The sequence below is a fragment of the Micromys minutus genome, assembly GCF_963924665.1.
Source record: "Micromys minutus genome assembly, chromosome: 4".
Taxonomy (NCBI): Eukaryota; Metazoa; Chordata; class Mammalia; order Rodentia; family Muridae; genus Micromys; species Micromys minutus.
In genome coordinates this window covers 15,423,514-15,441,046 of record NC_137973.1, presented here as the reverse complement: position 1 = coordinate 15,441,046, position 17,533 = coordinate 15,423,514, and positions in this window count along the sequence as shown.

The following is a 17,533-nucleotide window of genomic DNA, read 5'->3' as shown; positions in this document are numbered from 1 at the left end:
TTTTTGACAAAGGAGCCTTAAACATTCAATGGAAAAAGGACAGCCTATTCAACAAATGGTGCTGGTCCAACTGGCACTCAGCACGCAAAAGAATGAAAATAGACCCTTTCTTATCTCCTTGTACAAAGCTCAAGTGTAAGTGGATCAAAGATCTCCACATTAAACCAGATACACTGAAACTATTAGATGAGAAAGTAGGGAAAACCTTAGAACACATAGGCACAGGAGAAATTTTCTTGAACAAAACACCAATGGCTCAAGCTCTAAGGTCAAAGATTAACAAATGGGACTTAATGAGATTGCAAAGTTTCTGTAAGGCTAAGGACATTGTCAAGAAAACAAAACGGCAGCCAATAGAATGGGAAAAGATCTTTACCAACATCATACCAGAGAGAGGCCTAATATCCAAGGTATACAAGGAACTCAAAAAGCTAGACACCAGAGAATCAAATAACCCTATTAAAAAATGGGGTACAGAGCTAAACAACGTTTTCAGTTGAGGAACACCGAATGGCCGAGAAACATCTGAGGAAGTGCTCTACATCCTTAGCCATCAGGGAAATGCAAAACAAAACAACCCTGAGATTCCACCTCACACCAGTCAGATTGGCCAAGATCCAAAAATCAGATGACAGCAGATGCTGGCGAGGCTGTGGAGAAAGAGCAACACTTCTACACTGTTGGTGGGGTTGCAAACTAATACAACCACTCTGGAAATCAGTCTGGCGATACCTCAGAAAATTGGATATAGTACTACCTGAAGACCCAGCTATTCCACTTCTGGGCATATACCCCAGAGACACTTTAATACACAACAAAGATATATGCACAACAATGTTCATAGCGGCTCTATTTATAATAGCCAGTAGCTGGAAAGAGCCCAGATGTCCTTCAGAAGATGAATGGATACAAAAATTGTGGTACATTTACACAATGGAATACTACTCAGCCACCAGAAACAATGACTTAACCAAATTCTTAAGAAAATGGCTGCATCTAGAGAAGATCATCCTGAGTGAGATAACCCAGTCACAAAAGAACAGACATAATATGCAGTCACTAATATTGGGATGCTAACCCCAGAGGCTCGGACTGCCCCAGAAACAACTCACAGACTGTATGAAGTCCAGGAAATAAAGAAAACAAAAAAAAAATTTACAAAACAAGAAGACTTTGACAATTTCCATGTTGCGTTTCGTTTTGCATGTACTTTATGCTCATTGTAACTATTAGGTTTTCAATGCATACTGTCAATCCCTTGAAAAAATCAAGTACTGACTAAAAAATATATTCACATAGTTTTATGTAAAAATTATTTTAATATCTGAAAAAACAGTACTGACAAAAATGTATAATTTTAAGCAAAATATGTTTAAAATCTGTACATTTATCTTTGTTTTGTAAAATAAAGTCGTTCAAAAAAGAAAAAAAAAAGAATTAGTTTCCTCAGTAGAAAATTCAGGAGTTAGTCTCAGAGAACTAGTATATTAGTGTTGTAGGGGTGTAGCTAGGGTATTTGTCAGAAAAGAATGTGAATAAACATTTTAATATGGCAAAGCATGATAATTTTGAGTCTGACTGTTATGACCATAAAAATAGATACATATCATATCCATGAAACAAAGATCTTGGTGAAATATGAGGACATTGAAAGGAAGTTAAAAAAAATACCTTCTTTACAAAAACATCTGTAAAAGTAAAAATGTATAAAAGGACTGTCAAAATTTAAGGAAGATATATCTTTGAAAATGAAATTATAATTTTTATATGATGTGCAAACTATATATTAACAGACATTAAATGAACATTAGAGACATTTTTTTGTAAATTCAGCCAATGAGTCAGATGGAGATTCTTTAGCCCATAATCAGAGTTGCCAGGAGCTTACTGATGAAACAAGAGGGACCAGATGCATAGAACAAACTAACTAACTAAAAATTCCCAAAATACTCAAACACTCATACACACACACACACACACACACACACACACACACACACACCAGAACTTAAAAATTGATGTGTGTTATTTTACTCTGAATGTCTGTAAGTAAGAAAAGTTCTATATTGCTATTCATATATACAGTACCAAATAATGAGTTCTATTATAACATATTATGCATAGTTGTTTAAAATTATACATAGTGGAGTAAATCATACATGAAGGGGGAAATAAATATGCAAATACCCACATATCAGGGGTAAAGTTTTAATAATAACAAACAAACAAATATAAGCAAACAAACAAGAGCATGAAAGTTATGGTGGGATGGTGGTGAGGAATTAGTAAAATTAAACAGATTGCGTTCCCTGAATTTCACCCAACTTTTTATTTTTTTACTTACAGAAATGTGAAATAAAATGTGGTTACTTTTAGTTTCTTCCTATTGCTTTGCATAGGTAGTTACAATTTTCTTCAATGTTATTTTGATCTTTCTCTTTACGTCATTTTTAAATTCCATCAATTTATAACCTAAATCCATGAAACAGAGATGTTGTTCATAGGAAGAGATGGTGTCCACACAAAGATTGAAGTTGCAAGACTTTGACTTCTGAACAGGCTGTTTCCCAAAGGACAAAGCCAGAAAAAGAATAGAAATGAGTAACAAGACCTCATCTGCAAAACATGAATGTTCAATCACACTATGATAACAGGTTTTCAAACTAACAATGAGCATACAATACTATCCGAGTAGCTTCACAAATAACAGTAATCACAAAAATTATAAAACTAAATGAGATCATAAATTTTTTTCAGTAAGTTAGCAAAACCGTATTAAGAATAATTCACTTCTATATTAAGTAAAATGACAATTTTCCTATGAATGAGTTCAAAACTGTAGTTTACATCTTTGAGTTGACATTAGATATAGGAAATTTCAAATGTAAATACAGAGAGTATCTAAAAAGAAAAGAAATAGGAAATTGCAAAACTACATTTATATCGAATGAAGAGCGAAATCACACAATCAGAAACTACTAACCTCTCTGGCAATAAACCTAGAGGTACCTCAGAAAATTGGAAATAGATCTACCTGAAGATCCAGCAACACCACTCTTGGGAATATACCTAAAAGATGCCCCATCATGCCCCAAGGGCACATGTTCAGCTCTGTTCATGGTAGCCTAATCTATGATAGCCAGAAGACAAAAGCAACCGAAATATCCCACGACAGAAGAATGGGTACAGAAAGTATTGATCATTTACAAAATGAAATATTATTCAGCTATTAATAGTGCAGACATCCTGATTTTGGCAGGCAAATGGATTGAACTAGAAAATATCATCTCAACTGAGGTAACACAGACCCAAAAGGACATTCATGCTATGTAAATACTAATAGGTGGATACTAGCCAAAGAAAACTACAAAATACCTAAAATAGAGTCCATATAATTCAAAAAATTCAACAAGCTGAAGGGCCCAAGTCAGGACACCTCAGTCCCACTTGGGAAGGAGAAGAACGTAATCACAAAAGTAGCTGATATGTACTTTATGCTTATGGTTACTAGTGGGATTTCAATGCATGCTATCAAACCTCTAAAAAATTTAGTACTGACAAAAATATCCATATAGTGTTATGCCAAAATGCCTTTAAAAATCTGTATATGTATTCCTCTTTTTTTAAAAAAAAATAAAGTTGTAAGAAAAATTAAATAAATACATAAATAATAAAAGTGAAAAAAAAACAAACAAAAAGCAAAAGGGGCTGAGAGGAAAAGGGAATAGAGAAAAAAAGCATGATCTAGCATTGGGTGGGGGAAAAGGACTGAAGCTCAGAGGGCCATCAGAATGAAGGCAAACAGGCAACCTCAGGAGATAGAAGGTTGGGGGTAATCCTCAGGAATATAGCAGAAACCTGGGAGGTGAGAGACTGAGGATTTAAATGGAGGGACCTTAGATGAAATGCCCTACAGTTGGAAGTTGTAGAGCCCACCTAAGCAGAAACACAGGGCATCAAGTGAGAGATGGGGTTTCCATCCCACAGACAAAAATTCTGACCTGTAATTGTTCTAGCCTGAAAGAACTTCAGGGATGGAAATGGAGAGGAACCTGAGGAAAAGAAGGTCTGGCAACAGGCCCAAAGTTGGATAGGAGGTCTCAAGGCCTGACAGTTTTACTGAGGCTATGGAGTGCTCACAAAAAAGAACATATCAGGGCTGCCCTCTGAGAGACCCAAACAAGCAGCTGAAAGATTCAGATGTAGATATTTGCACTTAACCAAGAACAAAAGTTGCCAACCCTTGTGGTTGACTTAGGGAAAAGCTGGAAGAAGCTGAGGAGGTAACCCTTTAGGAGGACCAGTAGTCTCAATTAACCTGGACACCCGAGATCTTTGTGACTGGATTACCAACCTCTACTGGAAGCTTCAGGAGTTTAGAGGTCAGGTGTGATGGTGGTAAGGGGGTGGGGACATGCTCCTGAAACAGGGCCGGCAGTGAGGAGGTATGGAATAAACAGAGGCGGACTGTGGACTGGGAGGGGAATTAAAACTGAAGTGTAGAAAAAATGAAATAAAAAAAATATTGTAAAATATTATCAGATATATTTAATTGGATATGACTGGCATATACTTCATATGAATTTTAAAAGTTGTCTTCTTTACAAATATATATATATATATATATATATATATATATATATATATATATATATATATATATTCAAAAAGGACTTTATATCACATGTATCTTTTATTGTCTTTTCCTTATTGAAAATTTTATTTATTTACATTTCAAATGTTATCCCCATTTCCAGTTTTCCCTGCACAAACCTCCTGTTCCATTTCCCTCCCCATGCTTCTATGAGGGTGTTCCCCATTTTCCCACACATTTGCTGATCCATTATATTTCTTGGGCAGCTATTTTACATTCTTTTGCAAATAGAATATAATTACAAAATACATTTTTCATATCCACCTTTTTTTCCATTCATACCTTCCCATAAAGCCTTGTTGATCTTTTTTTCTAATTCAAGATATTTTTCAGTAAATATTCTCTCTCTCTCTCTCTCTCACACACACACACACAGACACACACACATACAAAGACATAATCTTCCTATAAATATAATGTTATTTGTGTTGATGTTCAATTGCCAAGTTGCCTGTCCTATATTGTTTGGTTTTCCTATTTTCTACTTAAGTATTGCTTTTTTAAAATTTCTTTTCCAAATTTTACAATTGCGTGAGACATTATATTCTTAGTTGTATCAATATATACAACTACCTCATTACCTAATCATGCCACAATGATTATGATTTTGATCCATACTATGATCATCTTTACATCATAGTTTTTTAATATGGTAAATGTCCACAATTTTTCTAACATACTTTTTTCCAGTTTAAAAGTAATTACAATTTTTATATAGTACTCCACTGTGTTTTCAGATAAAGGGTTGGTAGTATTAGTTTCCTGTAAAGCCACGATTACTTTTTAAAAAATGTCATTATGTGCTTTAAATTTGCTTTAATAATCTAGGTATCCTAGGCAAGTATGGAGTTCCCCTACAATAAAGCAGTCCTTTTTATTTCTTTGATATAGCAGTGATAAAATCATCTTTTGACCTGTCTTAAGGGTTTTTTTTTTAAAGTCTTTCTCAGAACTTTATTCATCAAAGGAAAACAAGCTCCCTGCAAAGAAGTAGAGTGAGAGTCTCAGAGTAACTTCTGAGTTGGGAGTACAGCTGCATCCAGAGGGAGGGAAAAAAAAGACCAAAATGAACAGTCATAGCTCATCCTGAAACTCGCAACTTCCTATCTCTGTGTTGAGGAAAAGCCTTAGAAATCTTGGTCTATACTTGCTTCTAGGTCCAACAAAGATGAATCACTTGACTCTCACCTTCCTGCTACTATGTGGCACATCCCTCAGCATAATATTTGACTGTCCTTTCTCCTCTTCCTGAACTGGGAAACTTGTCTTCTAGTCCTTAGGAATCACTAAGACATCAACATGGTTTAAATAATGAAGCCACTGACCTCTTTACCCCTATAACTTCCTTTAAATTAAATTTTTCCCTGAGTCATTTCAGTCCTTGCAAATTTTATCAAGTGAGTTATTTTCCCTTCTCCTGGTTATTATTAAAATAGAGGGGAGATAAGTACTTGCAATTTTATATTACAATCGTATTGGGGCTCTCCTGATGATAGAGCCTGGACTAAGTTTCTGACAATCAGAAGAGATGGGGTTAATGCGTTAGCATTCATTATGTTTGCAGCTAATCCCACTGAACAGCCCCATTTGAGAATTCCTATCATGGAATTTATTGCAACTCATTCTCACACTTCTATCTCTTCAGGTTTTCATTCTCGGGTTAGTTTCATAACTTTCCTGCACTTTCCTTCTTACCCAATCTGTCTGTGAGCCAGCAGAATACTTTCCCAGATTTTGAAAATTGTATTTACTCCTGAGTTAGTATCAGGCTTCATAATATTTTTCCTCACTTCTATTTTCTTTACATTTCTCTCTATATGGACTGTATATTTTCATAATCATTTTGACCACCTTAATAGAAACTTTAAAAAAGCTATGTTGGATGTTAATTAAAAGCTCTTATAGCCAGCTAATCTTGCTACTTCCTGTATTTCTACTTGCTCATGCCCCAACCAAGAAGCTTTCCCCTTTTTCCTAGATGTCCCCAATGGATTCAATTTTCTTCTTCTTTTTAACATCTCCATTTGGGGAATGTGAGATTTTTTTAGTTAATCATTCCACTTGTTTACATCTCAAATCAAATCCCACTCTTGGTTGCCCTTTTACAACTGCCCTCCATTGCATATATACTTTCTCTCCCTCCTATTTGCATATATGAGGGTTCTGCCCCACCTACCCAACTCCTCTATCTCAACCACTCCAGCATACCCATAAGATGGGGCATTAAACCACCACAGGACAAAGAACCTCCCCTCACACTGATGTCATACAAGGCCATTCTCTGCTACAAGTATATGTATCTGGAGCCATGGATCCTCCCGCGTACACATTTTAGTTGGTGTTCTAGTGCCTTGAGAGGTCTATATGGTCCATCCAGTCCACGTTCTTCTGTGGGCTTGCAATCTCCATACACTACTCCAGTGCTTCTGCCATCTCTCCAACAGGGGTCCCTGAGCTTAATCTAATGGTTGGCTTCAAGCAACCACATCTGTATTGATCAGTTGCTGGTATAATCTCCCAAGGAACAGCCATAACTGGTCCCTGTCAGTAAATGCTTCTTGACAACAGCAACAGTGGTCTGGTTAGGTGTCTAGAGAGAGGAAGGATCCACAGATCCCTGATAGCCCTTCCTTCAGTCTCTGCTCTATTTTATGTCGATGTCTTTCCTATGGAAAGAAATATTTCTTCATTAAAAACTTTGAAATTGGTGGGTGGCCCCATCCTTTGAATAGGGGCTGTGCCTATCTACTTGAGGTCTATTAGATCTCACTGCCAACAATTCCAAGAAGTTTGGATTCCTGAACCTTGGCCTCGATATTGGGCATCATTTAATATCTAGTAGAGATATTTTTGTCCTGAGGAAGACACTAATTTATGGGTATAGCAAAATGTTCTTAAGAGTAATTTACTTGGTGTAGTCCTTAGCATAATCATAATATTTGATTTTGCTTTGGGCTCATGGCATATCTTAATTTATCACCTTGGATTACCAGGTGGTGTCAGGTTCCCTGTAGAGTGACTCTTAAATTAAGTTGATGATCCATTAGGAATTGAGTTTCTGTTTACTTGTAAATATGAATAAATTTGATTTTTTCTTTCAAATATAGCCTTCCTTTATGATTAGTACCAGTTTTTGAAGACACTGCCTTACTTCCAGAATGTAATTTCAATTTTGTTATTATAAATTAGGTGTCCATAGTTGTGTGGACATGTCTGTGTCTTCAATTGATTCCATTGATGAACACGTCTGTTTTCATTATTTCTCTGTAGTACACTCAAGATTTGGAATGGTTCTATGCTAGTTGTTCCTTTATTATTTAAGATTTTTGTGGGCTTTGTGTTTATGTGTGTGTGTTTAATGAATATTTAGACTTAAAACCATATTAGAAAATCTAGAGATTCTAAGATTATTTATGTCTGTCCTTGACTTCAAATTCACATATTTATATGGTTTTAAGAAACCTATTCACAGAGAGGGATATTATTTTAGAACATTTAGAGTCCATTTTGGACTTGCATACTTTAAACATTCTTCATGAAATGCAATCTTTTGGATTGCCACAGGTATTATTCTCATCTTTTATTTGACATTCCTATCCATTATCCTTTTGAAAAATCTTATCAGTCAATTCTGAGTGTTCTAATTACCTTTTTTCCTTTTTATGTTCTGAAAAAGATACCATAAGAATACTTATACTTTGATATCCTTCATTCCTTTTCAGCTCTCAATCTAAATTCATCTAGAGACTCCCCTGTGCCATACATGTTATTTTAAATTCAAATTCCTACATTTTGTGTAAATATGATATATTTTGACAGAAGCTTTCATCCATGAGTTCTGAAAAACACAAATGCACAGAGAATAGTCATACATAATACAGTAGTTTATTCCAGGAAGATGTCTGAATTCATCAGGTTATATATAAATAAAATCCAGTGGGTACTTCTTTTTCACATAATTTTTATATAGCGTAATCTTGAGCTCACAAAGTTATAGAGATAAAAATGCATTATTAAAAAATAATTTTAAAAATGTTAAATAGCGTTGAGAGTAGTTTGATTTTGAACTTATTAATGATATATCTATAACTTTATATGTATATACATATACACACACACACACATATATATATATATATATATATATATTTATGTATGACTCTATATCTAATATCATATATAAATAGATACACTGGGGTTGGGAAGGGATAAAATATGATGCATGATGGTCACACACATAATGAACAAATTGGCTTTGGTTTTCCATAACACAATACAGCTAATAGTGACTGTGGTGAAAAACCCTCTAGATATATATCAAAATGATTTGAGGAGAATGCCAACATCATCAAAACACTTAAAGAGATGGAAACATTTAATTTTCATTCAATCATCAGACGTTATATAGTTATATACATACTTCGGATAACTGTAGTGTGCCTCAAAATATCTGTGAATAATATGTCCTAATAAATAATAATCACAAAATACTTTTTAATATTTATCTAAACTTGCATACATTGATCAAATAGTATTAACATGCAAAAACAATGATTAATTTAGCAGGTTAGTAAACAATAGTATAACTTATTATAGAGAATTAATGAACATTTGGTGAAATAGTTATGGTGTTTCTTGAGACCCCACATTGCTTTATTTTAAGCGGCAACAATTTTATCTTACATCCTATTCATTTTGAATGACCTAGTTCAAGGTAATAAAAATGTATTTCTTATTTTTCTGGAGTCTGGGATATAAAAGAAAAAAAAATCCAATAGATGTAGTGGGCCAGTGGTAATATCTTTAAGATGGCTCAGTGCTTAAGTATTCGCTCTTTCAGTGGTTCCAGGTTTAATTCCAAAAACCACTTGTCAATACACAACTTTTGAAACTCCAATATCAGAGTACATAAAGCTTTCATAATGCCTCTACAGACATAAGCCATATAAATGATGTATAGACACACATGCGAGCAAAACAACTATATATATGTACATATATATATAATAAAAACAAAATATCCTGCATAATAAGTACTCAATCAAAGGATATTAATTATAAGCTCCAAAACTGAAATATCTGTGGAAAATTTGATAAAGAAATTAATAATTTTTGTCTAAAAATATAAATGATGAAGTAAGCATTCAGATACATTCACATAGCTGCACATATTCTTAGCTATTGACTCTTTTGATCTCTCTTTTCTTTGTTTTGTTATTCACTTATTTTACTATAGTTTCTACAGAATTAGTGAAGATTGCCTTTTAAAAATATACTTGCTTGTGCTTTTAAAATCTCATATCTCAAACCAGGCAGGCCTAAAAACTTGTGATCCTCCTGGCTCTACTTCCTCTGGAAAACTCTACAAGCATGTACCATTATAAAAGAAAAATGAATACAAAAAATGTTATGGTACATCTACACAATTGAGTACTTCCCAACTATTAAAAATGACTTCATGAAATTTGTAGGCAAATGGACAGAACTAGAAACTATCATCCTGAGTCAGGCAATATCATTAATTTTAAATGTCATACTTCAAGACTCTAATTTGAAAGACTAATTAATTGCAACAAAATGGACAGACTCCTGTGTTAGTTGACCTAGACCTTGGCCCCCCATACTATTTCTGAAGTTCCCAGATCAAACAATATCTATACTCTGGATTGTTGGTATAGAAACCCAATTATGCAAACAGGATTTTCGTTCCTTTCTCTATTGAAGTGAAGATTTCTGATTTCTCTGGAGACTCAGTTGTGTTATATTATGTTTTCCTGGAAGATGTCTCATGAGAAGATGTTTTGCTGAAGCAGACACTTGATAATGTGTTGCAGTGAAAATAATATAACTGGCGGTTATAGGTTCTTTGCATGTTCTTAGTCTAAGCATAGCTGTGTGGAGTCGCCTGGTCCATGAGCCATGACCCAGCTGCTTCTCTGCCAAACAGCTTTCACTCACTGTTCCCTTGGCTGGTTGTTACCATACCTGGCACACACATCACATCCATCTGGCTGCTCCCACATGGCACCACAACTCACTACCCCTGGCATTCTATAACTGCCCTCTCCCTGCTGTCTCTCTATGCCAGCCTAGAACTCTGCTCACTTTCCCTGTAGCCCAGTAAAATGAACGCTCCAGAAACTTGTAATTTAATTGTAATCACTCAGATTTATATGTTAAATTCTCAATCCACAATACATTCACACAAACCTTGAAGCATATACATATCTACCTAGGGTCAATTAAGATTATCCAGATCTACATCTTTCTTCTCTGTTTCCATCTTATTCCTCTTCCACTTCCCTTTCTCTCCTGCCTTAAAAAATCTTTGGGCCCACTGCCATCAGCAATCATGACCTGCGAGCAGGGAGGGTAGCCTTAGGAGCATTCTCCCTCCTGAGCCTAAAGGTGAGCCCCCATTTTCTCTCAACTGACTATCCAGGGAAAGACTGCCAGGAAGTCTCAGGTACAGATAGATATATTGGAGTTGCTTGGGAATAACCATCTCTGTCCTCAAACTGTGTTACAGAGCAGTCATGATAAAAACCACATGATATTAATACACAGAGAGGCTGGTAGATCAATGGAACAGAACTCAAAACCCAGAAATGAATCCACAGGCCTATGTTCATTTGACAATTTACAAAGGAGCTAAAAATATTCAATAGAAAAAGGACAGCCTCTTCAACAAATGGTGCCAGTTCAACTGGTAGTCAGCATGCAGAAGAGTGAAAATTGATCCATCCTTATCTCCTTGTACAAAGCTCAAGTTCAAGTGGATCAAAGACCTCCCATAAAACCACATACACTGAAACTAATAGAAGAGAAAGTGGAAAAGAGCTTAGAACATATAGGCATAGAGAAAACTTTCCTGAACAGAAAACAAATGGTTTATGCTCTAAGATCAAGAATCAACAAATGGAACCTCATGAAATTACAAAGTCTCTATAAGGTAAAGGATACTATCAAGAAGACAAAACAGCAAGCAACAGGTTTAAAAAGGATCTTTACCAATCTCACATCTGATAGAGGGCTAATGTTCAATATATACAAAAATATTCAAAAAGTTAGACTCCAAAGACTTACAGAATCCTATTAAAATAGGGAACAGAACTAAACAAATAATTCTCAATTGAGTAATACCAAATGGTTGAGAAGCGCATAAAGAAATGTTTAACATCCCTAGTCATCTTGCAAATGCAAATCAAAAGAACCCTGAGATTCTAACTCACACCAGTCAGAAGGTCTAAGATCAAAAACTCAGGTGACAGCAGATGCTGGCAACAATACAGAAAAAGAGGAACAGTCCTCCATTGTTGGTGGGATTATAGTCTGGTACAAGCACACCGTAAATTAGTTTGGTTGTTTCTCAGAAAATTGGACATAGTACTACCTGAGGACCCAGCTATACCATTACTGTGGCCTTATACCCAAAAGACACTCTAACATATAACAAGGACATATGCTTTAACATGTTTAATTGTTTTGGTTTTATTTTTGTTTTGTTTTGTTCTTAAAAAGGCTATTCACTTTGAGCATTCTGATACACTGAGCTATCTTTATCCTAGCACTCATTCATCTGAAGGAACAGACTTGGCTGTGAAAAAAAGCATGGGGGAGCAGGTATGGCTAGAGACTGATAAGATTTTTCTTCTTTGAATAACAATGAAAAACTTTTTATTTGGTGTTATCTATTGAGATGAAGTAAAAGCACTAGTCTGTATTGTCTTGTTTAGTTTTTTAACTTGTAATGACCCTTATGTGACTGAAGGCTGGACATCTCTTTATAGGGAGTTGTGTCTATGTGGCAGAGGCCTGGTGCCAGGAGTGAGCAAAGCTACTACCATTACTTTGGGTTTTGTTGGCTTCTAGGCTTTAGCTTGACCTTACCAAGCTTCCTCTCATGATCCACCATCCTGCAATACATGATTATCAAAGGCATGGACTTTTGTGCTATGTCCCATGTGTTTGTATTAATCTGTATACTGATTAGTGAGAAATTAAATTCGTAGATATGTGCATAATTTTTGGTTTATAGAATAATGATCCAAGAGTAACTATTCATAACTCAATATCTGATAGAGAAGCTCTACAGATTACCATATATTTGTACATTATATTTCAGACAGCTGGATTTACTAATGCTTTATAAATCTTCATTAGCTCACCTGGAGTGAAAGGTTTTCAGCTTTGCAGATTTTAACTCACGAATATTTATTCTGAAGTGTTTTCACACCTAACATGGAATGCTGACATTTACATGATATTATATGTACTAAAGGATATAGTTAGTTCTTTTCAGAGAAATTAGGAGAGAGCAAAATCATTGAGAGAAAGAACCATAATAAGAGCCAATAGAAGATATTTCCCAACCAAGCAGCAGGTACCCTATTTCTATGCTTATGAACTAAAATACAACTGAAGCATTAGTGGATAGATATAGCTTCTTAAGATCCATTAGATACAAGGCACTATCTTCGAGGTTCTGTGTCATAATGAAGACAAGTATAATACTTCCTTTATGAAGTATTATACTTGTCTTCAAGCTTGAAGGGGGAACAAGAAATTGAAGACACTGACTAGAAAAGTACAATATATACTGATAACATCATGATGTTTAAAATGCATTTATAAGAACAGCTTTAAAAATTTTATTACTGGTCAGAAGTACTAGTTAATTTTAAAGATAGATACCTTAATTGAAGTGATTAATATTTTGTTCAACATTTTCATATATGCTCATGTCTAAATGAAAGTGCTTGCTGAGATTGATGATGCATTCCTTTAACATAAGCATTCAGGAGACAGACTTTGGTTGATCTCTATGAGTTGAAGAACTTCCTGGCATAGAAAACATGGATATTGCTAGGTAAGACAGTATAGTCATGCTTAGTTACACATAACAATGAAGATAATTGATTGTTATCATTACAATGAACTAAATGTCAATGGCATTATTATTATAAGTACACCTATTAATGATATAGCAACTATAAACATACAGACATATGTGTAACTATGTTTCTCATATATTTTATATATATATATATATATATGTGTGTGTGTGTGTGTGTGTGTGTGTGTGTGTGTGTGTGTGTGTGTGTGCATATTTAGAGTTAATAAATATTTTATCAACCCAAACACACACACACACACACACACACACATACAAACACACACACATAGAAACACACACACACATATTCATAGTCTGATGCCAGTTACAATTAAAATGATTTAGTGCAAAGATTCCTATTTCCTAAAATTATTTATAGCAAAACATAAGGTTTATATTCTAAAAGAGGCCTAAGACGATGAATTCATAACACAAATCTTTTCATTGTATTCTAGGTTACTGTTTTTTAAATAAGTGGAGACAACAGCTTGTGCTCTCATTAATGTTCTTGTTCTGAATTTTGGGAAAGCCATGTAAGATTCATGTTAAGACCATGCTATAGGTTCAAAATCTGTGTGACAAGTGTTATGGAAGAGCAATTTAAAGCTATATTAAACTATTGTAATACTCCAGGCAAACCTGCTTAAAAATTATAATTTACTGGATCTAGTATTACATTTCTAAAGGAAAAGTAGATTTCAAAAATGTGTAATGATCACAATGTGTGTAGGTAAAGCCTCCAAGGAATTTATTTATTTATTTATTTTTAACAAATTTATTTTACAAAACAAAGATAAATGTACAGATTTTATGCATTTTTTGCATAAAATTATACAATACATTTTTGTCAGTACTTTTTTTTAGATTTTAAAATACTTTTTACATAAAACTGTATGAATATATTTGTTAGTCAGTACTTGATTTTTTTAAAGGTTTGATAGTATGCATTGAAAACTTAATAGTGACAATGAGCATAAAGTACATGTAAAACAAAATGTAACATGGAAATAGTCAAAGTTTTCTTGTTGTATAAAGATTTTATGCTTTGTTTTGTTTTGTTTTCTTTATTTCTTGGACTTCATAAAGTCTGTGAGTTGTTTCTGGGGCAGTGAGAGCATCTGGGGTTAGCATCCCACTATCAGTGACTGCATATTATGTCTATTCTTTTGTGACTGGGTTATCTCACTCAGAATGATATTCTCTAGATGCAGCCATTTTCTTAAGAATTTGGTCAAGTCATTGCTTCTGGTGGCTGAGTAGTATTCCATTGTGTATATGTACCACAATTTTTGTATCCATTCATCTACTGAAGGACATCTGGGTTCTTTCCAGCACCTGGCTATTATAAATAGAGCTGCTATGAACATTGTGGTTCATATATCTTTGTTGTGTACTAAGGTGTCTCAGGGGTATATGCCCAGAAGTTGAATAGCTGGGTCTTCAGGTAGTATTATGTCCAATTTTCTGAGGTATCGCCACACTGATTTCCATAGTGGTTATATTAGCTTGCAACCCCACCAACATTGGAGAAGGTTTCCTCTTTCTCTGCAACCTCGCCAGCATCTGTTGTCATCTGAGTTTTGGATCTTGGCCAATCTGACTGGTGTGAGGTGGAATCTCAGTGTTGTTTTGATTTGCATTTCCCTGATGGCTAAGGATGTAGAGCACTTCCTCAGATATTTCTCAGCCGTTCGATATTCCTCTACTGAGAACGTTTTGTTTAGCTCTGTACCCCATTTTTAATAGGGTTATTTTATTCTCTGGTGTCTAGCTTTTTGAGTTTTTTGTATACCTTAGATATTAGGCCTCTATCTGATGTGGAGTTGGTGAAAATCTTTTCCCATTCTGTTGGCTGCCGTTTTGTTTTCTTGACAATGTCCTTAGCCTTACAGAAACTTTGCAATCTCATTAAGTCCCATTTGTTAATCTTTGACCTTAGAGCTTGAGCCATTGTTTTGTTCAGAAAATTTTCTCCTGTGCTTATATATTCTAAAGTTTTCCCTACTTTCTCATCTAATAGTTTCAGTGTATCTGGTTTAATGTGGAGATCTTTTATCCACTTACACATGAGCTTTGTACAGGGAGATAAGAAAGGGTCTATTTTCATTCTTTTGCATGTTGAGTGTCAGTTGGACCAGCACCATTTGTTGAGTAGGCTGTCCTTTTCCATTGAATGTTTAAGGCTCCTTTGTCAACAATCAGGTGACCATATATGTGAGGGCTCATTTCTGGATCTTCTATTCTATTCCATTGATCCACATGCCTCCAAGGAATTTATTAACCATAGTTAAGAATTATTTTTTTTTTTACTATTGTGGTAAACCACAGGTAAAGAAACCAACTTTTTCCAAACTAGTGTATAATCTTGAAAAGGAAAAATAAAATGCTTCTATGTTGAAGAAAGACTTTGTGTGGTAAATCTTTTAAAGATTATTTTAAAAGAAATATGTATGTAAATATCTGTGTCTTCTTTGGAATGATTCTGAAGTCTCTGGTCTAAGACCATGCCTATGTGAGGTGTGAGAGACCATGAAGATGTGTGAAAATGAAAACAATGATGCCTTGGATTTAAGGTGGCCCATATAACATACATTGAACACTCCATGTCTCCAAATGCATTTCCATAATGCAATAAAACAAGCTAGCTTTTTATGATTTTTATACACCTTCCAAAAAATACTGAGAATCTGATGAATTGACTTTAAGTCTCTGAAAAGAATTAGGTGAAATGTGGGAAGGTCTGTAAAGTTAACCAGATATGTGTCTTCTGTTTTATTGTTCTTGTAATCTAATTTAAAGAGTTGCTAACTAAGGCTGTGCTAATGTTAATTTTATGTGTTTAGAATTCTATTGTCAAAATAAAGGTAATGAATAAATTATATGATGCTCAGTTTTGAACTTATAATTTGAAATTAGTATGGAGAAAAATGTGAGAATGTTGATCTTTATCAAACATACCATGGATTCAAACCATATTTAAAGAGTTTGGGGATGGATTCTGATTGTAATTTGCTAGACAGTGTTCCTAGTTCTGATTATATTTTCAATATAGATTATTCAATAAGACAATTCTGTAAAATAAATTTATTTAATTCACCTCATTTGGCAAAACTGTATTCTGAACCATTTAGGGATTTACACTTATCTTTCTTTTTCTGAACTCTGGCATACATGTTTGTACACTGAAATGTCATTTTGACTATTTAATTACCTTGGCAATGCTAATGTATCTTAACGCTTAGTTCAAAAAGTATGACCAGGTCATATATTGTTTGACTAAAAGGTGACATAGAATAAGTGTTTCTCCGGTTTGCCAGATAAAGCTTGGTAGTGGGAGGGGACTCTGACTGTCCCCTTTGTGTTTTTAAAAACTGATTGGGAGATTTTTGTTTTGTCCTGTTTTTTGTTTGTTTGTTTAAGTGTAAACTGATAATCTTTTATAAGAAGTAAATGGGAACATTATTGGGTACCTTTGTTTGCTAAGCAAAAAGCATAAATGAATCCCTATATTTCTATTATAGCAAGAAAAAACAGGATTATTTTTAAGCAACCTGAATATGTAGTCAGTATGAATATATGTATATGCATGTGTGTATGTATGCATGAGTATGTACATGCCTGTGTGTGTACATGTATGTATATGTGTACATGTGTGTTTGTGTGTGTGTGTGTGTGTGTGTGTGTGTGTGTGCTCATGCTCGCTGGCGTATTTAAGTGAAGCTGCCTAATTTAAGGCATTGTCTCTGAAAGAAAAAATGAGATAAGATGGCAAAGAAGAAGAACAGATTTTGCAGTCATACCCTGATAAAATAAATGAGGTATAGTAATAACATTAATCATCTCAAATATTTTTAACACTCAGTCTAAAGTTATAATCATTGAAATTTTATGAGGAAATAAAAATATCCAACGGCCATGGATTCTTCCTGGATGGCAGAGAGTTATTGGCAGATGCTCTACCTAGAGTGGACAAAAATGAGAAT